Genomic DNA, 18215 nt, shown 5'->3' with positions numbered 1-18215 from the left:
ACACAAAGTTATCGGGTAAAATGTTGGTGCCAGCAAGGCATTCAAACCAAGTGACAAATTCCCACTAGCAATCTAATCTTCACTGCTGCCTTCAGAAAATGAATGACCAAAGGGTATCTTTTACTTGCCATGGCTGAGAGGACTGAGACTTGAATCTGAAACTATTCATAAACCATGCCACTATTAAACTGTTTCACATCTCAGATTCACGTCTGGTATCGCCTTGTTTTTGCCACAATAATTTTGAACACAACAATATTGAATCGAGGCCCCGTTCGCCGTGATCTACAAAACTCTGACTGTGGCCTGCCTTAATGTTCTCCGTTTCTGGGAGGTATGAAGAAAGGGTAAATTCCTTTCTGCTCAAATGAAGATTTGACAGGCTACTTTCAGGAGAGGCAAGCTTCTGGTGCCCACTTGACAGGACAAGTAAGCCACTGTAGACCGATTTTCTGAAAGCACCTTCCCCATTTTTCCACATAACAGATACTGGAACACTAGCAGAGTGAATTGGAAAGCTGCTAACTCTGGGCATATAGGAACTCTGCATAGTCCACTTCTTCTAATGAACTTGAACCTAGTGAACAAAGCCGTGGGCTCCCCTAACCCACCAGCCTTGTTCTGGAGGCTCGAGAGGGATACTGCCCTTCCAATTGCACAAAACTGTCCACCAGGTTAATATACGGGCTATCAGACCTGGTATGAGGATCTTCTGGTTCAAAACATGATGAGCCCACTAGTGAAGGACACTGAATTGAAACTTTCTTCTTCATCATCCGACCCAAGGAACAGCTGGGATGGTGGATAACAGAAGGCCCAGGTACTGCATGCACTCTCTTGCCAAAAAGCAAGGCCTGCTCATTATTTCCCTCATTCGAGTCTGGATCTTTTGAACTTTCTTCTGGGTAGAAAGATATAGCAGGAACTGTGTTGATTGCAGTTGACTCTTTTGATGGTTGATTATCCACCCAAAGCATTTGAGCGTGTTATAGGTTAGGGACACGTGATCCATCAGAAGACTCCTTGACAGGGCCAAGAGAAGGATATCGTTGAGGTAATGAAATACCTGAAGACCCCTGAGTCTCAGAACAGCTATGATGGCTGACGGCAGCCTTGTGAAGATTCTGGGAGCGGTGCATAGCCCGAATGGCAAAGAATGAACTGGAAATTCCCCAGAAGTAATACTGAGGGGTCTTTTTGCAAGATCTAGCAGATATCCAGTTCGGATGATATCCAAAATTCAAGCATCCTCCACTTCTTCCAACCAGACCTCCCTGAATAGAGCCAATTTTGCTCCCATTTGAGAGGGCTGGGCAGAGACTCCTTCTGAAAGCCTTGTCGGAAGACCTAACTGGTTGGCTTGATTTGGACTTGACTTCCTTGGGAAATGCTGCACTGACATTCTTCCAATGTCTGAAAAATGGCCCACCAGGGCTGTACGCACTGGCATCTTTGAAACAATTTTTAACTCTTCTGAAAGAGCGAAAGAACAGACGTTGCCATCTCTTCTACTGCAGGATAAGGCCTGACTTCCCAACGGATATCTGCTGAATGGCAGCTTTAAATGTCTTGACAAAATGGGGCTTCCCATCAAACAGAATCGAACCAAGGCTGTGTTTAGCGGCACTGTCAACAGACCAATGCTTTAGCCATAAGGCTCACAGACCTGCTGAGATATGGACTACATGTGTCATCCAGCCTACAAACCTGCTGAGATATGGACCAAGAGTGTCAGCCAGCCCACAGACCTGCTGAGATATGGGACTACAAACCAGCCACTCTATGCACAGGTAAGTCACCCCGCTTTAGAAATTGTTAAAACATGCATAACAATCCCCGCACCAAGGGAACTCACTGCACAGGGAGGTTTACAGCCCAAATGTGGGGTATTCTTACCCAGGAGAGGCTGAACCTGGGAAGGTCATAGGAGAGAGATTTTTCAAGCTATTTGGAGCGAGGACGAAAAAAGAATGCTGAGTGAGGGGAGACAGCTGCTCTTATAGGTTAGGCAAGAGGTTGTCCTGGAGGGGTCAAAGAGGGCGGAGCTAACCCATGGTAGGCTAACATGGGGAGGTCCAGGAAATATATATAATTTTTTTAAAATTATTATTATTATGTATGCACAAATGTTTTGTCTTTCATTACTATTTTAAAATAATTTAGTTGTTTTACAAGTTGAAAGTTTACATATACTTTAAATGTAAGTTCAAAGTTAATTTTCTGTAATTTTTTTGGGATGTTTATAGATGTAATGGTGTACAGATTTATAAAATCCTGTAATAATACTCTCATTCCATTAAATGTCACTTTTGACATTTTTGAAAGTGTATATTATCCTCTGTATCTTTACTTGAAATTGAATAAATATACTTGAATTGGTAAAAAAAAATCCTGTAATTTAAAAAATAATTTTTTTAAAAGCTGGTAGGTGACCCCTGGGAATTCCTGCAGGCAAATTGTTTGCACAGTGTACAATAGCAAAAAAAGTATTATGTTAGTAATTTTTGTATCCATCACCTGCTGCTGTGAAATGCATCAGTGGAGGTGTTACTGGAATCTATGTGATGCTACATGAAAGCCATATGAGCGGAGAAAGATCTGTGTTTGTAGAGCTGTGTCTGTTATACTGAATATGCAACAATAATAATGAACACAGCTGACTATTTGTATTATTACCAAGCTAAAAATGCATCTAAAAGATAGAATTACACAATAGACCCAACGCTTGATTTGTACCAGTGGTAATACTGTAAATGTCTTAAATTTCTTTTGTACAATGCAAAGCTCTATGCAAGATTTAAATACCAGGTCCAGCGAACATCTCCACCTTGTAGTTTAAGTCACTGCTCGTGTTAGCCTTTCGACTGTTATTTAACCACTTGCCTACTGGGCACTTCTACCCCCGTCCTGCCCAGGCCAATTTTCAGCTCTCAGCTCTGTCGCACTTTGAATGACAATTGCACGGTCATGCAACATTGTACCCATATGCAATTTTTATTATTTTTTTCACACAAATAGAGCTTTCTTTTGGTGGTATTTAATTGCCTCTGGGTGTTTCATTTTTTGTGCTATAAACAAAAAAAGAGCAAAAAAAGTTGAAAAAAAGTTTTTTGTTTCTATTATAAAATGTTGCAAACAGGTAATTTTTCTCCTTCACTGTTGTGCGTTGATGAGGCAGCACTGATAAGCACTGATAGGCGGCATTGATAGGTGGCACTGATGAGCTGGCACTAATGATGCTGCACTGATGGGTGGCACTAATGGGCAACACTGATTGGCATCATTGCTGGGCACTGATGGACGGCACTGCAGGGCAGCACTGATGGGTGGCACTGCAGGGCACAGGTGGGTGTCACTGATGGGTACAGGTGGGCGGCACTGATGGGCACAGGTGGGCGGCACTGCTGGGCATTGATTATCAGGGCACTGATCATCAGTGCCGATCACTTTGCTGACAATTACTGATTCTTGGCAGTACTTTCCTCACGCTGTGACAGCGTGAGGAAAGTGCAGCTGATGACCAGCAACTGTATTTACCCTGTGATCTGCTGTGTTATTGGATACAGCTGATCACGTTTTAAAAGGCCGCCGTGATTGGCTGTTTACCATATGACGTGATCAGCTCTGTCCGTAGGATGCAGCGATCACCGGCACTGCCGGGTGCTCGCTGCTGGGGGCATGCAAGGGGGCGTGATCTGGAATGACGTCCATGGACGTCGTCCCAGAACTAGACAACCACACTGTAGCCGTCCTTCGACTATAGCGCGGTTGGGAACTGGTTAAAGTGGTTCTAAAGGCTCAAAAAAAGCATCCCCCCAGCCCCCCCAATATTCACCTAAGCCCTCTCTCAATACAGCGATGTGCATTGGAGTCTTGGCTATCCTGGGACTCCCTCTCCTTATTGGCTGCCACAGCTGTCAGTCACAGCCAGTGAGCCATTGAGAAGAGAGAAGGGGTTGGGGCTGAGCCATGGCTTCGTGTGTAAATTGATAAACTGAGCATAGCAAGCTGCTTGCTATGGCAGGGCTTCATGTAAGCCTACAATTCTAAAAAAAAAAAAAAAAAAAAAATTCACCATCCCTTCCCCTCTATGCATGTTTTTGCCAAGACTTGCTGCTAGCCTGAGAATTAGGGTAGCTTCACACTGCCCTAGTGCTGTCCTGCTGTGCTTTGGGCAAAGCACAGCTAATTCACGGTTTTTGTGCAGTTTCAGGAAGCACATCAAAGATGCAGCATGCAGGAGTTTTAGTGTGTTTTCTGAAACCATAGGACCTCATAAAAGTCCATGGGAAAGCGCAGGTATCCTGCACTTTTGTAAAAGTGCAGCGTCGCAGTTTGATGCCGCCCTAAGGACAGATTCTCACAAAGGTGGTCTGCTACGGTGTCCTCTCTTGAATGGGCTGCCATTGTACCACAGTGGACTGAGAATCGACCATGCTCCAAGTTTGGGAAGCATTACTGTGCGTTGCGACAATGCAGATACCTTGAGGAGGTACATCATATTAAATGTACCAAAGAACTTGTAACACACTAACTCAGTTGTAAGGCCATTACCATAGTGCACTGGTGTGAATGGGCTTTCAATGTTGGTCTTTTAGCAGGAGCCAATCACAGAAACTCCTGGTTGAATGATCATCATAGAAGGTTTTAGCAGAGATCATTCAGTGGAACTTTGTCAATTGATTACATTAGAATGAAGTGTGTACTTTCTATCACTGGAAGAAGTTTGTATTTTCTAGTTGTATACATTTTAACTGCTACTATACGTTGAAAATAGCAGTTCATTGCAAAAACATTTTCAGAACACATTACCCCCCCCCCCCCCAAAAAAAAAAACAGTATAAATATTTCTTTGGTGTGACAAGCAATGATAATGTTATAGCCAAATCATCAGGCACGCAGCTACATTTTGATGAAATTGCTATGGTGTGTATGGGATCCTATTCCTACTGTAGCTAAAAAAAGATGTTCTCTGCTAAACAATAAAAGCTTTTTATTCTTTTTTTTTCACATTTTTAGGCTTTCATAAATATTTGGACAGTGTCCTTACTGGGCTATGGCTTACAGCAAGGGCAGAACAAAGAACACAATGTACATTGACACTGATGATGAGGCTATTAGGAACAATTGCACAGCTCAAATTGGCAGTGTTAGATAGATATATTATTAGGTTTGTTTGTTTTTTAGGGTGGTTGTTACATGTGGGTGTTACGGTCGCGGCGTCAGACCCCCAGCCCTTCTCACCAACTCGTGACCGAAGGACTAGCCAATCTAAAACCACTCTGTCACGCGTGTAACAATGCCATGCTCAGCTGCACCCTGCACAAAGATTTTCCAGCTAATGGACCACAATCTATGTACCTGCAGCCTGAGAGCGAATGTTACTGGGTCAGGTTAATTACGCAATTAACCCTTCATACTGCCACCACCGCCATTTTGTACAGAGGAGGAAACTCGCCAATATTAGCAATAACACTATGATGTTTGAATAATCATCTGTATACACACTGTCACCGCAGGCAGATGTATATAGAGGTTTAAAAACACACAGTAGCGCTCTTCAGAGGCAGGGATTCTTAGTTTGTATTAAAGAGCTTTAGAAACAGTTCAACACTTCTCAGAATATAAGATTTATTACTAAAAAGGTCAAAATGGTGCAATAAAAGTATTTACAGACAAAGATGTAGCCAATATATATATATATATATATATATATATAAATACAGAGAGCAATAACACAACATGGAGATAACAGAAAGAAATTTAGAGAGGTAGATAGAATACTTGCCGTCAACCTTGGTTTAAGCAGATTCAAGTGTCCTGAGCAAAAGGGTGCCTTTTCTTCCAAAGTTGGTTCCTGGTGTTAAAAGGGAGATCTCTTCAACTTACTGCTCCAAGCATAAGCCTTTTTCTAGGAACCCAGCAGGGTGTCTCCTTAAAGCAGAGAACCACTCACCTCATTTGGGGAGGGTTGTTTTAGGCGGGGAACTCAGGCTATGACCAAATCCCTCAGTATAAACCCCAGTTTATTCCATGGTCAATAACCTTCCCTAGGTACATGTAGCAGCCTAGCCACTAGTAGATTAATATGCAGAATGATATCCTGAACGTGCAGACATCAAATATGCCATACCTTACTATTTCAGCTAGAACTATATGGCTTTCTGCTCTCCTGTAGACTTTAACTAGGGGTGTAAGATATCAGGCGACTCACATTAAACTGAGCTATCTGAATATATGCCTTGTTCCATTGTAATTATTTCTTATCTTAAGATATGGAATTATATGGAAAAGTGGGTTTTAAATGTGATGTCTATTTTACGGCTATCTCGGAATGTCTTTCATGTTCAGTGAAGGACTGGTTTATAGCTTTACGATCACCTCCAAGCAAGAGTCTCACAGACATACTGGGCCCAGGCTAATTTATAACCATGAAGCTATCCTGCTGTGCCTTATGCCTGTGATCTCAACATACATACAGACCGCATTCCTGAGGGAGGGGGATTGGAGAGAGAGAGAATGATACAAGATGGAGGATCTGTAGCAAGATGGATGACCGCGTCCATCTCTGTACATACAATTGCTACAGTGGGCTGCAGAGACCCCTTGACATCTACATCTTTACTGATGATACTGCAAACCTGTGGGCAGTAGTATACTACTTTGGGTAAATCTTGCACCAGACATTCTGAACATACCATTAGCAATCTGTGTTTAGTGCATTTGACGCCTTGATTACTTTTTTGTTTTAATTCCTTATATTAGTACCAAAATCGGATTGAGACAGTGGTGAACAGATATACCATAAAACATCACACAAACAAATCAGTTGTACAAAACAGGCTATATGTATTCATACGCATGGAGCAATTAGTGCAAGTCTAAAAGCAAAAGTTTGAGCATAGCATCAGCATACTTCTTTAACCATCAATCCATTATCAGTATTTGGCTCCAAGAGTGATGATAGTAAATATCACATAATGCCTTGCAAACTTCCTTCAAAACCTGCAGTCTCCTTCCAATTTTACAAAATCAGAACATTGTACTAAAGGAAAGAAAAAACCCTGGCTATATAGGGAGACCTGGGTCTTCTCTACTAAGGCAGATGTAAAACAGAGAGAGAAAATAGGAAGGGGGGATGATAAAAAAAGGAGGGGGGGGGATTCCTGGGCACTTCCACGAATCCCAAGACATAGTGTTCAATCACCTTAGTAGTCCTGTGTGGTAAGCTAATCTTCAGTAGAGGCATCCCCCTGCTCTGAGGATATGGTAGTCCACCCAATAAAACCATATCTTCCTGAATTATTTTAGTGATTACGAGTAGCAATACGATTTTCCATAGAATATAGGTCCTGAATTTTCAAAAACCATATTGTCAACAGGGAATGTGAGGATTTCTTCCATTTGAACAGAATACACATGCTTGTCACATTGATCAGGTGAATTAATAAGGAATTTTTATATTGTAAAAGAATATGTCCGAATGTGCCAGTTTTTACCCCACACCGCTCAAAAACCGGAGAGACCTGTAGATAGCATTTGTGAATGCATCATCCTGTACCATCTTGAAAGAAGTTTAAAGCCTGGCTCTCGAGTCTTGGTGGCAGTAGGCAGTTTGTGGGCAATGTAGAACATGTTGTCATGCTGTTCAGATGCAAGGGAAATTCCAATGTCCCTTTTCTATTTGAGAAATAATGGTGGGACATAGTGGGTGGTTGGTTTTGCAATTTGTACGAAGGAAGTCGGAACACTGTCAAGTCTTGGGGTTTAGGTAGAGTTAATTGAAAATCTCTGATTTGAGTTGCTCTTCATAAAGATAGTGGTGGATTTGTCAGATCATGAATTTTGCATGCCATTTTCCTTCCACCAGACTGTAAAAAGCGTTGTATTCTAAACTTGTTTACTTGTAGAAGAAGTTAGAGGCAAAGAGTCAAGGAGTAGAGGTGTGTTTAGACCCATTCAAGTAGAGCCTACCATTCTGGGCCAAGGTCTGAAAGGTCACTCTCATTAAGGGGTGGTGAAAAGCTAGTGTCAGGGATCCCGGGTCCTCGGCGGTGCGCGCATGCGCAGACGGCCGATCCGTCCCAGCCGGCGAGTGCAATCCGTCCCAGCCGGCGAGTCCTCGGCAATCGCGGCGGCGGCCGCGCATGCGCAGTAGCGATCGCGGCCGCACCAATGGGAGAACAGGGCGCTCTATTTAAAGCTGCCCTGTGCATCTCCAGGTTGCCGCAAGGTCTTGTTCCTGATCCTGTAAGTACGCTTCCTGGTTGCCAAACTCTGCCTGTTCTGACTTATGCTGACCCTCTCCTGCTCTGACCCCAGCTCGTCCCTGACCATCCTTCTGCCTGACCCTCAGTACCGCGCTGCCCGCTACCTGCTGAACCTGGTTTGTGACCCCGACCATTCTCCACTTACTCCCCCTGTACCACGCTGCCCACACGATACTGACCCGGCTAGTCTGACCTCGCTCACTCCTAGCTGTCACCCATCCATCCCGCTCGGATCGGGATCTGTCATCCGTCCATCCCGCTCGGATCGGGATCTGTCATCCCATCCATCCGCTCGGATTGGACCTGTCATCCCCTTCACAGCAGGCTCATCCCGGGCACATACCCTCAGCGGGACCCCTCTGCCGCCGCCGGGGGTGCCCAGGGGCGCGACCTGGTTCCAGTCTTGCACCAAGTCCATCCCCACCATCAGGGTCCCTGGTGAAAAGGCAGACTGGGACTTAGACTCCGCGTCCTGGGAGACCCCGTGCCGTAGACCACTAGAGATCCCGTTGGGCGGAGCCTGACAGTACCTTGCGGCCATGACTGAGCCTGGAAGGGAAACGTCCCCTCTGGATGACATCTGCCGACAGATGGAGACCCTTACACTAGGAATTAGGGGTCTACAGGAGGGTTATACAAAATTGGACAGTCGCATGCAGACCATAGCTACATCTACCAGAGGGTCTGGGGAACCCACTAGGGAGATACCAGGGTTGTTACCCGCGCCTGAACCCCGTGTCCCCACACCAGAACGTTTTTCTGGAGACCGAAGTAGATTCAGGGCCTTTCGTAGCTCCTGTCAGCTATACTTTGACCTCCAGCCTCGGACCTTTTTCTCTGAATCAGTGAGAGTAGGGTTCATCATTGCCCTACTACAGGGTGGACCCCAAGACTGGGCCCACCGGCTCCTAGAGAATCGAGACCCACTGTTGAGGTCAGTGACAGTATTTTTTGAGGCTATGGCCCTCTTGTATGACGACCCGCTGCGCGCCGCAACGGCCGAGAGGGCCCTATATACACTCAGGCAGGGTCACCGGACAGTGGAGGACTATGCCGCCGAATTCAGGCGTTGGTGTAGTGACAGCCAATGGAACGAGGCGGCTCTGCACCACCAGTTCCGCATAGGGTTAGCTGAATCACTGAAGGACGAATTGGCCCGAATAGACATACCTAGTACTTTGGAGGCCCTCATAGCATTGACTATTCGAATTGACCGCCGGTTGCGGGAGCGCAGGCAGGAAAGGTGCAACCAAGGACAAGGACCAACTGAAACACCCCCCCAGGCTTCAACCCAGTTCCAGCCGGCAAGCCAGAATCAGGATGCTATGGATACACCCAAGACCGGGCCACCGGGAAGGACACGGCCGACGCTTACACCTGAGGAACGCCAGAGGCGTCTTACCAACCATCTCTGCCTATACTGTGGGGGAGCAGGCCATGTGGTACGTACCTCTCCAGCCAAGGGGGGTAAGTGTTCCGCTGTTTTTTCTACGGTCAATTCTACCAGTGTGGGCAGCACTAGTTATCTAGCGGTACCTGTGTCACTTCAGCTGCCGGGGAGAACGGTGGTGACCACAGCAATTGTGGATTCTGGGGCCTGTAGTTGCTTCATAGATTTGGACTTTGCAGTTCAGCAACAAATCCCCCTACAGGCTAAGGAGGTGGGATTGAATATTTTTCTGGCAGATGGATCCCGTATTAAGTCAGGGGTGTTGGACCACGAGACCCCACCTATCCGTACTATTATATCGACCCATCATGAAGAACTCCTTCGGTTAGACGCCATAGCATCCCCATTATTTCCAATTATTTTGGGGCTCTTGTGGTTACGAGCCCATAATCCCCAGGTGGACTGGAAGACGGGTTCTATCCAGTTCCTCTCCACATACTGCCAGCAGCATTGCCTCCCTAAGACCTCCCCGATTCCAGAGACCTTGTTGTGTCTAGAGACAGATGTGGAACTGGCGCAAGTCATTCCTTCGGCCTACCATAGTTTTTTGGATGTGTTTAGCAAGCGGGGGGTGGACACTCTCCCCCTGCACCGAGGTTATGACTGCCCAATTGATCTCCTCCCAGGGTCGGAGATTCCATTTGGGCGGATATTCCCCTTATCCGAGCGGGAGTTAGGGGTGCTGAGAGAATACATCGATGAAAACCTCCATAAGGGGTTTATTAGACCCTCCACGTCACCAGCTGGGGCGGGCATTTTCTTTGTGGAAAAAAAGGACAAGTCCCTCCGGCCCTGCGTAGATTACCTGGACTTGAATAAAGTCACGGTGAAGAACCGTTACCCGCTACCACTAGTCCCCGAACTTTTTCAGAGGCTAAAATCAGCATCTGTCTTCACTAAACTAGACTTGAGAGGTGTCTATAATTTAGTCCGTATCAGAGAGGGGGACGAGTGGAAGACAGCATTCCGTACCAGATTCAGACACTTTGAATATTTGGTTATGCCCTTCGGCCTATGCAACGCTCCAGCCACCTTCCAGCATTTCATAAACGATGTGTTCAGGGACTATCTGGATATCTTCGTCATTGTATACCTAGACGATATCCTTATCTTTTCCCCAACCTTGGAGGACCATAGAGGTCACGTGAGGCGCGTGTTAGAACGGCTCCGCCAACACAGCTTGTATGCCAAGGCAGACAAGTGCTGCTTTGAACAGAGTAGTATTTCATTTCTGGGTCTAACCATCTCTCCCACGGGAATAGCCATGGATCCCCAAAAGGTTTCGGCCATCTTAGATTGGCCAGCACCCACCGATAAGAAAGCGGTCCAACGCTTTATCGGCTTTGCAAACTTTTATAGGAAGTTCATTAAGAACGTTTCGGGCCTAGTATCCCCTATCACCCAGCTGACCAGGCAGGGGGTCCGCTTCCAGTGGACACCTGAGGCACAGAGGGCATTCGAAGCCTTAAAAGAGTTGTTTACGGCAGCTCCTATTTTGAGCCACCCCGATTCGTCCTTGCCATATATCTTGGAGGTAGACGCATCCGAGAATGCGGTTGGGGCGATCCTGTCCCAGAGGAAGGGCATCAAGGAGCTTGTGCACCCGGTGGCTTTCTTCTCCAGGAAACTAACTCCTGCTGAAAGGAATTATGATATCGGGGATCGGGAACTCTTGGCGATCAAGGTGGCACTAGAGGAATGGAGATACTTGTTAGAGGGGGCGGTACACCCGATATTGATTTTCACGGATCACAAGAACCTAGAGTATTTGAGAACAGCTAAACGTCTGAGGCCACGTCAGGCCAGGTGGGCACTGTTCTTTTCACGGTTCTTTTTCCATATAACCTATAGGCCAGGGTCTAAGAACACGACACCTGACGCGCTCTCCCGCATGTTTGGGGATCCCGAAGAGAGTCCCAAGCCAGACACTATCCTGTCCCCAGGGAATTTCCTAGCCCTCCAATCGGAGCTCCATTCTCAATTGCAGACCGCGTCCGTAGGTATGCAAGGTCCACCCGGTGTCCCCTTACTAAATAGGGAGGGACTCCTCTGGAAGGAGGATCAGATTGTGGTCCCTGAGGAAGCCCGTACATTGGTATTAGGATACTGCCATGATCACCCGCTGGCCGGGCACTTTGGGGTACGTAAGACCTTGGAGCTGTTGCAGCGTACTTTCTGGTGGCCTAATATGGCCAGAGAGTGCGAAACTTACGTAAAAACCTGTCCCGTTTGCCAGAGGAACAAGCCTACTAGGAATAAGGCTTGGGGTCTCTTGTGTCCATTACCAATACCCGACAGACCATGGACAATGATTTCCATTGACTTTATTGTGGAACTTCCACCCTCTCAGGACCACACAGCAATCTTCGTTATTGTAGACCGCCTGTCCAAGATGGCCCATTTTGTACCTCTAAAGGACACACCTACGGCCCTTGAGACAGCACGTGTGTTTATTAGGGAAGTGGTAAGACTCCACGGAATTCCCAGGGATATTGTATCTGACAGAGGGGTTCAGTTTACATCCAGGTTCTGGAAAGCTCTATGTGATACCCTGGGAATTAAGCTATCATTCTCCTCCGCTTACCACCCACAGACCAATGGCCAGACGGAGCGTACAAACCAGACCCTAGAGCAGTACCTCAGGTGCTATACCACTTTCCTCCAAGATGACTGGTCTACTCTCCTGCCACTTGCAGAATTCGCATATAACAATGCGAGTCACTCGGCTACTAGACAGTCCCCGTTTTTCGCAAACTACGGGTTCCACCCTGTATTCCTGCCAGATCTGATCCCGGAGGTCGCAGTCCCGGCCACGCAGGATATGTTGAACTTTTTGTCAACCAATAGCAAGGTATTGCAGGAAGCAATGGCAAAGGCCCAGGGTGACAATAAGAGGGCATTTGATAAGAAAATAAGGGGGGAATTGAGTTTGCAGCCAGAAGACCAGGTTTGGTTGTCCACCGCAAATTTAAAAATGCCCTGCCCTTCAAAGAAATTGGCTCCCAAATTCTTGGGTCCTTTTCGGGTAAAACGTAAGATCAACGAGGTGGCATACGAGCTTGCACTGCCCGAGTCTATGAAGGTTCATCCGGTCTTCCACGTGTCCCTGTTGAAGCCAGCGGCTCCAGACCCCTTCCCGGATCGAAGGTCTAAACCACCGGAGGCAGTAGACGTGGATGGGGAGGAGGAATTTGAAGTTGAAGCTATCTTAGATTGTAGGAAGAGGGGTGGCCAAACTCAGTTTCGGGTTAAATGGAAAGGATATGGAGCGGAGGAAAATTCGTGGGAGCCGGCCCAAAATGTGCACGCCCCAAGACTTGTGCGGGAATTTTTTCAGAACCAGCCGTTCAGTAGGGGTCGGTTGGGCATCCGGAGGTTGCCCGTAGGGGGGGGCAATGTCAGGGATCCCGGGTCCTCGGCGGTGCCAGAGTCCTCGGCGATCGCGGCGGCGGCCGCGCATGCGCAGTAGTGATCGCGGCCGCACCAATGGGAGAACAGGGCGCTCTATTTAAAGCTGCCCTGTGCATCTCCAGGTTGCCGCAAGGTCTTGTTCCTGATCCTGTAAGTACGCTTCCTGGTTGCCAAACTCTGCCTGTTCTGACTTATGCTGACCCTCTCCTGCTCTGACCCCGGCTCGTCCCTGACCATCCTTCTGCCTGACCCTCGGTACCACGCTGCCCGCTACCTGCTGAACCTGGCTTGTGACCCCGACCATTCTCCGCTTACTCCCCCTGTACCACGCTGCCCACACGATACCGACCCGGCTAGTCTGACCTCGCTCACTCCTAGCTGTCACCCATCCATCCCGCTCGGATCGGGATCTGTCATCTGTCCATCCCGCTCGGATCGGGATCTGTCATCCCATCCATCCGCTCGGATTGGACCTGTCATCCCCTTCACAGCAGGCTCATCCCGGGCACATACCCTCAGCGGGACCCCTCTGCCGCCGCCGGGGGTGCCCAGGGGCGCGACCTGGTTCCAGTCTTGCACCAAGTCCATCCCCACCATCAGGGGCCCTGGTGAAAAGGCAGACTGGGACTTAGACTCCGCGTCCTGGGAGACCCCGTGCCGTAGACCACTAGAGATCCCGTTGGGCGGAGCCTGACAGCTAGAGATCACACAAATGTGGCATCCACACTGACTTGATCTTGTTGAAGTGGCACCCATAGCCTAGTAGCTGTGTGTTTTCTGCCAATCTTTGTCTCTAGCTATGTGGACTGTCCTATGATAGAGAATTGGATCAGGGAAACTGATGCATTTTGCAGTGTATGCATGGCCAGATTGCTAGCATTCACCTGCTGTTGCTTGTTGGCCCAGAGAAATTTGCGAAACTCTGACCAAAGAAGTTAAGTAATGGGCTTGATTAGGAGGGTCTGTAACAAATAGAGAACATTGCAGAAGAATATTCATTTTTAGATTCCATTTCTCCTGAGCCAAGAGAAAGAGACGCTATCCCAACTCTTCATGTCTGTTCAGATTGTGTGGAGAAATGGAATTTCAAAGTAAATAAAGCCTCTAAGGAGGGGGCAGTTTTGACTAAATATGTAAGTGAAAGCTTAAACTTGAATGAACCATTAATATTGAGGGTCTCTGGCTTGGAAAGATTTATTTTGTAGTTGGATGGGTTGCCATAGTCTTCCAAAGCAGCCAGGTGCTGCTCCAGACTCGGGTGGATCCCAACTTTGAAGTCGGGATTTTTCTGCAGCCTGGACCAGCTGAGTAACGTCAGCCGACAGCAGGTGACAGGAGTGCAGAACGAACTGCACTCCTGTGATCCACAGAAGTACAGCCAAAAAACGTTTTAGGTTTAGTGTCATTTTAATGATTATTCAATTTATATATGTATGCTCACATCTTGAAATATATGGTTCATATATAGCAATTAAATTTTTTATGCTATAGTATTGTGCTGAAGTCATGTTTTGACTCTTAATGGAAAGGATACTTTTGTTATGTTCGGTTTATTATTAGATATGGTTTATGTCCAGGGATTAGTAGACTGAGGCAAGGTCAGAATGTTTACACGGTCTTGTTAACAATATGAATTACTTTGGGTGTAGATCACTTACAGCAGGTGAAGATGTAACAGCTGGCAATGTTTACACTGTTATGTAACCACTGAACTATAGTTTGTGTTTTGTAGTACAGGTACATAAGTCTTTCTGGCGGGTTAAAGAAAACTTCGATCCGCTGTGGCAGATTCTCTTGGGCATGTTTATACCAATTCTTCTGTAAATCAGGTTTTATTGCCTTTTTAGCAATGGAAACATCTACTATGTGCAAAATCTTTATTCCTAATTGATTGTGTTGACATTGAGTTGATGGTAAATAGAAGATCAGAATCAAATTAAAAAAAGGTATCTTACACAATCTTATATAGCCATAGAAAGGAAAGCTGTAACAAGCCAGGCATGAAGGCCACTGACAGCATGTTTGTTTCTTGTTAATTATTTGTAAACTTAAAGTGGTAGTAAACCTACCTTCTGTGCTTATACCTACAGGGAAGTGTAAAATAAGGCTTACCTATAGGTACAGCATATATCTCCTAAACATGCACCGTTTAAGAGATATATACATGTGAAGCAGCTAATGACATCACCAGCGCATGTGCACTGCTCTCTCAATAGACTCTGTGCCGTCCATTGAGAGAGCCATGGTGCGGCCATGACTTCCGATCACATGCACAGGAGTGGCGTCATCCTGGCTCGGTCATTCAAAAAGTCGAAGCCCGTGAACTCGGAAAGAAGACCAGATGAAGATGGAAGCCCTATCAGTGCGCAGCTGGAGGGCTTCATTCTAAGATGTCTTTCATAATGTGTGAGTATGTGATGCATACTCGCAGATTGTGCTGTTATTTTGCAGAGGACATTTTTTTGCAAATTTTTATTTTTTTTGGCAGTTCACTATTGATTTAAATCCAGAGATAGTATGGGTACTAAAATGGTCAGAAGGGGGCAGTCATGACAGAATTCCTTCAATCTACCAGTTTCCTGCCAGAGTTTCTTCACAGAAGTGGATATTCACCCCCCACCCCCAGATACTTACTTGAGACCTGTATTGATCCAGCACTGTGCCTGTCTGCAGCAGCGCTGGTCTCTCTCCCTGCTCTCACAGGCACAGAGGCAGCAGCAGGAGCCTTTGGCTCCTCCTAGTGCTGTCAATCAAATCCTGTGAGGAAGGAATGGGGGGCAGGGCTGAGCTGCGCTGTGTATGTCTATGGATGCACACAGCCTGATTTATTAGTATGCCCGCAAGTGGCTTGCTATGGGGGCACACAGAGAAGAAGAGGAGCAAGGAGAGTGCCAAGGGGACCCCAGAAGAGAAGTAATATCTTTTTTTATTTTAGAATAAAAAAAATTTTGAGTCTTTAGTTTAACTTTAAGTTTGCTATATGAATGAGAACGTGTAACCAACATAAATTAATAGTTTTCCCACTTTTGCTGCAAAAGTGGAAACACACTTCAGGAACATCTTACTCTCTCTTTATCCCCATACCATAAGGGAGGGGTTCTGTAGCTGACAGAGGTGAAATAGACAAGACTATATTGAAACAAGATGTGAATACTGTATGTCCCCTACATATGAATGAGTTCCATTCTGAGAGAATGTTCGTAAGTCCAATTTGTTTGTAAGTCCAACAAAGTTAGCCTAGGTACCCATCCAACACAATTGGTCTACTGTAATAGGTTTATAACACATTTCACACAAATACATCAAAAATAAGGAAATAAATATACAGTACTGTATACAGTAAAATACATAAAAGGACAACCACTTGTAGAGGTTGCATGCATAAGAATGTTCATCAGAAATGTGAACTAACTGACACTATTTGATATGTAAATGCATATTTGTATCTTTGAAAGTTCACAACTTTAAAGTTCATATGTAGGGGACTAACTGTAAATCCCAGCCAGTTTCCGCTTCCTAGAGAGCATTTAGGCAGGTTTCTTGGTTTGGTATATAGATACAGTTGGCTTTTAGCATGTGGATGTGTCAGAAAGATATTTTGTAATGTACACTGGGGAAACACATCTGGCCTAAGGCTGTGACCACACTGGTGCACTGCGTTTTGGCTGCAGCCCAGGTGTATGCACAGTTTATGTTCATTTTACACTCATTTTTTGTTGTGGTCCTTTTGATTTCTATACGTTCAACCATTTTTGCTGTGTTTTCTGAAAGCGCACCAAAGATGCAGCATGCAGGACTTTGGAAATGCTAAATGTAAAATGAACATAAACTGTGCATACACCCGGGCTGTGGCAAAAACGCACTGCACAAGTGTGATCCCAGCCTTAGGCCAAATGTGTTTCCTTAGTGGACTGCCACTAAAAACACATGTAACACGTAAACCATGCATACACCCGTACTGCAGCCAGAAAGTGTGAACCTGGTCTTACTGTGTCTCTATTTGTTTTCTTGGTGTTCTTGAATAATGTTAGTCATCAGTATATTTTAGTAAAATATCTTTATCCTTTTTTTTCAGGTATAAAGAAGAAGTGAAAAGAAATGCAAGGTAATGACCAGATTCTCTTTAAGCGGAACTCCAGGCAAAGTCCAAAATGTAAAGCTCAAATACATATAAGTGATCTGTTTAACTGACAAAATATCTGTAATTATTTCTCAGCCACTTCACATACCCTGTATAGCAAGTTGTGGCACACAGCTCTTCAGGGTTGCAGATTTGTAGCCTCCTGTGTCACCTACTCGTTCAGTTGACTAAGGCCTGGTTCACATTAGTGCAATGCGATATTGATTCAATTTCAGGTGCAATAGTGTAGTGTAACTCCTTTGCGATTTTAAATCTGTTACTACTAATACTACTACTTTTGAGGGACCAAGGATTTGCCTTTTGAGGAGAGTTGGGGGTTAACAAAAAATTAAACTTCCAGATCACATCAGAATTGCATGTACATGCGATTTCTGTGTGTCTCTGTGTGCCTCTGTTTTAGTCTATGGTGCCAGAAATGTGCTGGAATCACACCAAAATAGCTCAGGAACCTTTAACAAAATTGCTCTGTACTGAGTTGCATTGATGTGAATGGGCATCATTGAAAACAATGTAATATCCGTTGTCATGAGAAATGGAAATTACATGAGAAATTGCACTAATTGGAACCAGGCCTAAGAATGAGCATCATCCTCTACTGCTGATGTCCTCCATTTGCTTTTCTCCTGCCGCCTCCATTGCCTTGAAATTAACAATCTTGTGCAGGGCGGCAAAACCTGATTAGTTTAGAGTTCAGAACCTCTCGTTCTGATTTCTGCTATGTAGGACATTGAGGGGTGATAATAAACATTTCAGGCAGTCAAAGTGGTGGCATTTTAAAACACACTTTTATTAAAATAAAATTGAACTAAGATTATTTTTTAAGCATTTGCCTGGAGTTATTTTTTTATTACATAAATTTGTTTTTGTTGTGTTGAGTTGATTTTACAACATCAGGGTTATTCACTGTAGCAGTGGAAAGAAATAGAAAATAAATGTTTTACAA

General features: G+C 45.5%; 1 long non-coding RNA gene across 1 annotated transcript in view; it reads left to right on the top strand.

Moving 5' to 3' along the window:
- The window catches only part of LOC149461137 (uncharacterized), a 221747-nt gene extending 204474 nt beyond the window's left edge, over window positions 1-17273 (top strand). Inside the window, exon 2 of the long non-coding RNA XR_016312941.1 lies at window positions 17207-17273. This is a non-coding gene — a long non-coding RNA (uncharacterized LOC149461137). The remainder of the gene's footprint in view (window positions 1-17206) is intronic.
- Window positions 17274-18215: the final 942 nt, after the last annotated feature.

This window comes from Staurois parvus, unplaced genomic scaffold (assembly GCF_062004578.1).
Source record: "Staurois parvus isolate SC_StPar_1 unplaced genomic scaffold, SC_StPar_1.0 ptg000209l, whole genome shotgun sequence".
In the NCBI taxonomy this organism is placed as follows: Eukaryota; Metazoa; Chordata; class Amphibia; order Anura; family Ranidae; genus Staurois; species Staurois parvus.
The sequence above is the reverse complement of the archived record's forward strand: the minus strand, read 5'-3'. Positions and strand labels throughout refer to the sequence as shown.